The sequence below is a fragment of the Carassius auratus genome, unplaced genomic scaffold (genome assembly GCF_003368295.1).
Source record: "Carassius auratus strain Wakin unplaced genomic scaffold, ASM336829v1 scaf_tig00013738, whole genome shotgun sequence".
In the NCBI taxonomy this organism is placed as follows: Eukaryota; Metazoa; Chordata; class Actinopteri; order Cypriniformes; family Cyprinidae; genus Carassius; species Carassius auratus.
Genome location: NW_020524434.1, coordinates 1 through 7,236, shown reverse-complemented (window position 1 = coordinate 7,236; position 7,236 = coordinate 1). Strand labels below are relative to the sequence as shown.

Here is a 7,236-nt window from a genome sequence, read left to right as displayed (position 1 = left end):
TCTTATTCTCTTGTGATGTGAAAATGATTCTCTTTCACCCCATCTATTTATGCAATGCTTGATCGTGATTGCATAGATAATATGGCCTACCTCTGACCTGGATTCCCTCATCAGATCAGATTGATAGGTGATTGATGCTACGTTTAGACCTACATTTTTCCTCTCACTGCCAGTAATCTGACCTACGGATTAAAGATCAGTCTATGTTGGCATTGTTGCGGATCCATTTCACCGAATTTCAGTGGGAAACAAAAAATGCTGAATCATAATAATCAGGCTTTTGGGGTGAGTTATCAAGATTTTGGATTCTGATCAATCTTTTAGTCACACTTCAGAACTTTATTTGGTTGTGTCTTGTCTGATTAGGTTTTACGCATGGAGAATCATTTAGAAATTTTTATTAAACGCAACTTGCGTTAATTTCATGCCAGTTTAATACACTGAAAAATGGATTTGAATGTCACTAATACAATTAATATAGTCACAGTGAAATAGTAATTTCTTTAAAAACATACAATTGTATCTGTCTTATTAACAACTATGAAAACCCTTTGTTTTTCCTTTTTTTTATAGTGACACTTTTGCAAGATTAAAAGTTCTTAAATGATGAATTAAGGTTTTTATCTGGTCTTTGTGATGATAGGTTTCTACAGTCAGCCTAATGGATAAACCAAATGGATGAATATATTTCCTATTATTAAAAATAAACATACATTTCCTGCTTTCTGACTGAGAAAGCACAAAAGACAAGCACTGAATGCTTGTATTCTATCACGGTTGGTTGGTTTGCACCCATGAGACAACTAAGACCACCTTAAAGACTGTTGGTTGTTATCTAAAGGGATAGTTTAACCAAAGAAGAAAATCTTTCATAATTTACACACCATAATGCTATTTTGAAGAAAGTTGGTAACCAAACTATTTTGGTTACCAGTGATGTCATCCATAGAAGATACTTCTCAAATGATCATCTTTTATGTTCCATAGAAGAAAGAAAGTCATACAGATTTGAAACAAGACCAGAGTGAGTAAATGATGACACAAGTTTCATTTTTGAGTGAGCTACCCCTTTAATTTTACTGGATAGCTTGTCTATTCTTTCACCAACTAGACAGCCACTAACTCAGCTAACAGGGAAATTTGCTTTACATGATGGCAAAGTTATGGACAAACATTCTTCTAATAACAGTCATAGAATGTCCATTCTAAGTTATCTGGTCTTTAATTTCTCAAATTGTTACAACAAAACAAAACATTATTATACATAATTTATGGAATATTTTTTCAGAAACATTTTAGTTAGATGTTCATCTAAGATGGTTTAGAGAACATTAAAAATAAAACTTATTGATAATGAAATGAAACGTCCCCCTTAATGTTGTCTCTAACATTCACGTAACCATAAAAAAAAAAGTTTTTTACACATATAAGACTGGAGCTTTTGAACATTCAGAGAATATTCAGAAATAACTATTTTATTGCTTAAAGGGATACTCCATCCCAAAATGAATTTTTTTTTCATTAATCACCCCCATGTCGTTCCGAACCCATAAAAGCTAAGCTTGTCTTCTGAACATAATTTATGATATTTTGGATGAAATCCGGGAGGCTTGTGACTGTCCTTTAGACTACCTAGTAAAATGCGCTATCAAGGTCCAGAAAAGTATGAAAAACTTCACAAGAGTAGTCCATCTGCCATCAGTGGTTCAACCGTAATGTTATGAAGCGGTGACAATACTTTTTGTATGCTAATGAAACAAAAATAACGCTGCTTGCGTACAGCTCAGATTCGCCAAAATGCTGCTACGCTGATGTGAAGTGACACGGAAGATACAAATTCTTGAATAAAGTCATTATCTTATCATTGTATTCATTTACATACAAAAAAATATTGTCAACGCTTCCTAACGTTATGGTTGAACCACTGATGGCAGATGGACTATTCTGACGATGCTTTTAATACTTTTCTGGACCTTGACAGTGTTATTTACTTAGCAGTCTATGGGACAGTCACAAGCCTCCAGGTTTTCATCCAAAATATCTTAAATTGTGTTCTGAAGATGAACAAAGCTTTTACAGGTTTGGAAATACATGAGGGTAAGATATTTTCATTTTGGGGTGGAGTAACCCTTTAATTGTTATCTTAACAAAACATTCATAGAGCATATTTTTGTTAGCTGGAAACCTTGAGCAGGGAATTTATGCTGGTTAGAATATTTAACCATTGCATATTAGTCAAATTAAATGCACATTGTTGAAGCCATGTTTGTTATTTCCACAAATTAAACTTTTTATGTGGAAAAGAACAGAATGTAATTATATACATCTGTAAAATGATGTTACAACTTTACTTTTACTCACTGTCTTTGCATTTCTCTCATTTGATTCAGATCAGTACTGAACCAATACAATGCATGAATAAACAGGCTATGCCAGTGTATCAACAAATATTTGTAACTATATGAATGAGCAAAAACAATGACAAAACAATGCAATGCTCTCTTTTATCAAATACATGCCAAAATCAAAACCAAAAATCTAAAGTGATCATTAAGCTATTTCCCATCTCAACAGTCTTTCTGGAAATTCCGTCATGCAGAAGCATACATGCAAAATGTAAATCATGCTTATTCTTATATAGACGCTGTGGCTGGTATGTGCTTATGCATGGGAGCTTATCCCAGCATCAAAGTGAGAAGTGCTCTTGATAGATTGTTTTCAAAGATACAGTGTCTCTATGCGGTGAGATCTATAGCATCTGAACACTACAGTGTGAACCGGCCTATTTTCACCACCCACATAACCATTCACATTAGCAAAGACAGCTCCTTTTTTGGTCAGTATTCTGAATTTGGTGTATTTGTTTTGAAATATTTTGATTAAGTATAATGTGAGTTTGTTTGGAAAAGTGTGTCTTAAATCTTACATTTATAAATGCTTCATTTAGGAATAATTAAGCAGCCATTCAAAAAGTATAAAACCACATTTTGCAAAGATGACAGTTAATGGGTTTGAGTGAGTGATGTCCATTAATGGGCAGTTTTATCATGGGCACCCTGTGGCTAAACCAAGAGTTATGCCACTGACATGCCTTTCTTTGATGTGGCAGCTCCCAATGCGGGAATCCTCTCTGTGTAGGTTGCTCAACTTGCTTTCAAATTGACTGATGACGAACCATTTACATGAGCGGAAGCTACTCAGCAAATCGCTGACCTCATTTTACCATTCTGCTTTTGGTAAAAGGAAAATGTAGCAAAGATCTTTTTAGACATATCAGTTGGCCTTGTATTGTGTAATTTCACCCTAATAAAATACATTAGCCAAAAGAAAACCATTGACAATATAAGAGTATTAATTGCTTTAATAATAATAATAAAAATGGCTTCTTATGCTTTGAGCTGCTAATGCTTTTTAGTTGAACTTCATCACTGTCTTATTCAAATATGAAACTTTAAGGTTCTCCCACTTTGTGATTAATCAGCTGGCAATGCGGAATCAAATAATTACAATATGCCTTCAGTAGTAAAAATCTAGAGTAGCATGTGGAAATAATCTCACAAGTGATGAAAATGATGCAGATGATGCAACTAATATGTAGCGTGGAAATTTAGGTCATTGATTTCAGCTCTTTTAAAGATTCTCCAAATTTGTGGTCTTATGTGGGTCACTATAAAAGCCCCTATTCCTGGACGTTAAGTAACGGAAACCATATTCATGAGTAATAAAGTAGGAGATCTAAGATTCCTGGACCCTTTGAAACGCCAAGAAGTAGGTCAGAGGCCTGAGTCACATTTCCAATGGTTTTTAGGTAACATTGGGAGTTTAATGATCTAAGATGATGAATCATGGTATTTCTTTTAAAGGCATACTATTTCATTCAAAAATGAAAGATCTGTCACCGGCTTTTTATTTATTTATTAATAATTTTTTTTTTTTTTTTACAAATTTTTGTGGAACATATATATATTTTTTGTCCATAAAATGAATGTCAGTGGGGTCCAATGTTTTTTTAGACCCGAGCATTCATCAAATTTTTTTTTTTTTTTTTTCTGTTCCAGATTAAATAAAGTCACACTGGTTTCAAATGACATGACAGAATTTTCATTTTGGTGGCACTGTCTCTTTAAGTTAAATCATAATACACAGGACATGTTGAATAAAGTACAAACCACACAAATTTTTGATCTTCACAACAAAACACTATTGAAAGGTATGCATTTAATGCTGTCATACTGTTTTAGGGGATTACTTTTATTGTATTACTGTCACTTGCATGTCCATCGCCCTCAGTTCTGAGTCACGAACATGCGGCATTGTCTTTTCCCCACAATCCTTAGAAATTTCAGAGTAGTAGAGGGTAAAACCGCAATTGCTGTGCAACTGACGCAATCGTAAACCAGCACCGGTGGGAAACTCTGCATCGGAGACATGCAAGCCATTACAGACACTAGGGCGGAAGTCTTCAAGTCGATATGATTTTTTGCAAACTATGTCAATTGAGGTTGCTGGCATTAACAGAAGGCAATGTGGGAGCTGACGTATAGTGGACAGAATCATACCCAGCAAGAATTTATTTCATCATACTAATATATGCCTTCTGATCTGAGTGATTATGAGAAGGCGGTCAATGAAAGTAGGTTATGTTGGTATTTAATGGTTGCTATGTATTTAGACACTTCAAAAACACAAAATGTATGAATATATTTGCATTAACGGAATATCAAACAAAATAGCATTTCTGTGAAATAAAAAGTTACTAAATATTTGACCAAAATCTATTCAAAAATAATTTTCTGTTTGTAAAATGTAAGAGGAATGTGTATGACATCAATGACTTCATACATCCTCTAAATATGTCCTGTTGGTTATATTTAATAGCAGGCTTAGAAAAGTGTGGAAGGACGTTTCACCCATGAAACAAAAAATAAGAATTGTAATTGGGAATTTCTTTTTTCCCTCGCAACTGTCAGAAATGAATTGAATTGTGAGATAAAGGTTGGAACTGTGAGATATACATATATTTATATCTCTTCTGGGAAGAAAAAATCTGAAGAAGTCTCAATTCTGAGAAGTAAAGTATTGTGAGAATTGTGATATTTAAAATAAATATTGAAAGAAAATTGTGAGGTGATAAGTTTAAATCACTTTTTTTTATTCCATTGCAGAATCAAGCTTCTATATCATTGTGAGATATGAACTCAAAATTGCAAGAAAAAATTCAGAAATCTGAGTTTACTGTAAATCTTGCAATTCTGATTTTTTTTTGTAGATTTCTGAGATTGTATCTCACAATTCTGACTTTTTTTTTCTAAGAAATGCATGCAAATATAAAAACCGGAATTGTGAGTAAAAAAGTCAGAATTGTGGGTTAAAAAGTGGAGATTATCTTTTTAATTGTTTATCCTGTGGTGGCATCAAGCTCCATGGGGTGGTAAAATGACGTTAGTTCTGAGAAAATCTCTACCAACATGCATTTATTTATTTATTTATTATATAATGAGTTTTAAATATTGTTAACAAAACCCATTTGTCAGCCACATATTGGGAAAAGAAAATAGCACTGTGATTGTAGTGACAATGCACTCAAAGTGGTTTTTGCTGACACTTTGAAATTGACAACATAAAATACCATCAAAGGGTAGAATTCATCCACAGGAAGTGCACCTACACCGCCGCGAACAGGCCTCTCTATATAAACTGCACATACCACTTCAAATGTAGAGCAGCGAGACCTAAGACTGACAGAAGACATCAGAGGTCAAATGAATGCAACTATGTCATCAGCGCTACACATCCAGTTCTTCATGGTAAGTATTGCTGAAATGTTCGAAGACGACCTGCTAACTATCTCCTAAGGATTTTTGCTGCTCAAGTCGCAATGCTACTACGACTGAGTCTGAAATGACAGTGTCTGTGTTTCACAGGTGGCTTGTATGATGGGGGCTCGTTTTAATATCACTTGGAGCTGAGGGGGCACCTTCAAAATCTCTTCAGAAGAAAGCAAAACCACAAGTCATCAGAAGAATTCCTTCCATCCTCATCATACCGGTTGATCTTGGATCCTGAGTTCAAATCCTCGGCCAACCCGATCCATCCAATCAACAACGACTCCATCTCTCCATGGACCTACACGTAAGACCTTGACTTATAAACCCCTTAAAAAGAAAGATTCTTTATTTTTATTGAAGAAACTTCAATGATCCATGGAACTTTTCCCATTCCACAAAGAATATTCTATATTGTGGAAAAAGGTTCTTTTGATTTATTAAAATATTCTTCACACTAAGAACTGTTCACTAAAAAAAAGTTTTTTTGCGGAACCCCGAAATGGTCTTTATGGATGTTCATTTTTGTATGATTTGATGAAGATTGAACTGTCATTTCAGTATCACATCCACATAAACGTGTGTAGAATATGACTGTTGCAACCCGCTTACCTAAAATTTCACATGATTCATATTGTTTCATAGTTTTACACATGATGACAGCCTGTACCCTTCTAGCATCGCAGAGGCGAAATGTTCGCTGACTGGATGTTTGCTAGGAGGCGCTGAGGATTTCCATTCCAAACCCATTTACACCCAAATCATGGTCTTGAGGAAATTCGAGGAGAAAAGCCAGAACTACTCCTTAAAACTTGAGTACAAAACCATTGCAGTGGGATGCACCTGCGTTCGTCCAAATGTACAACAAGTTTAAAATGTGGGACCTGATGGAGTTATAGATTTTTTATCTTTTTATCATTAGTGTAATACGAATCCAGAACGTAAGGGTTAAGACTTATGACTTTATAATTTATTTATTATCTTGTATACATGTTTGCAAAATGTAGGATATATATTTGTTCATGATATTTTATGGATTATATATTTGCCAATAGTACAATTCAAGTTCAACCCTTCACCCGACTTGATCCATCTAATAATCTAATGTATTTATGTCATGTGCTTTCAAATGTAGGATATTTATTTTCACTGGATTTTTATTTTATTATTTTGTACTAAGTATTTATTTATTGACTTTTAATGTTAGGATTGATGCAATAAATAAGAAAAAATATATATTGTTCTGATGGTCTATTTTTTTATATTTCGGAAAAAAAACTAAAAAATCAATAATGAGAAAGTCACCAGGATAAAACTATACCAGCAGTCCTTTAATTCCCTCGGCCTCTAAAATATATCACAATTTCTGTACAGAATTATATAGCCAAATCAGACACCAGCTGATCATGAG

The 7,236-nt window shown here is 34.1% G+C and overlaps 1 pseudogene; it reads left to right on the top strand.

Annotated features, from left to right (window-relative positions):
- Window positions 1-5,718: 5,718 nt before the first annotated feature.
- LOC113074113 (interleukin-17F-like) lies at window positions 5,719-6,912 on the top strand (annotated as a pseudogene).
- The last annotated feature ends 324 nt before the right edge of the window (window positions 6,913-7,236 follow it).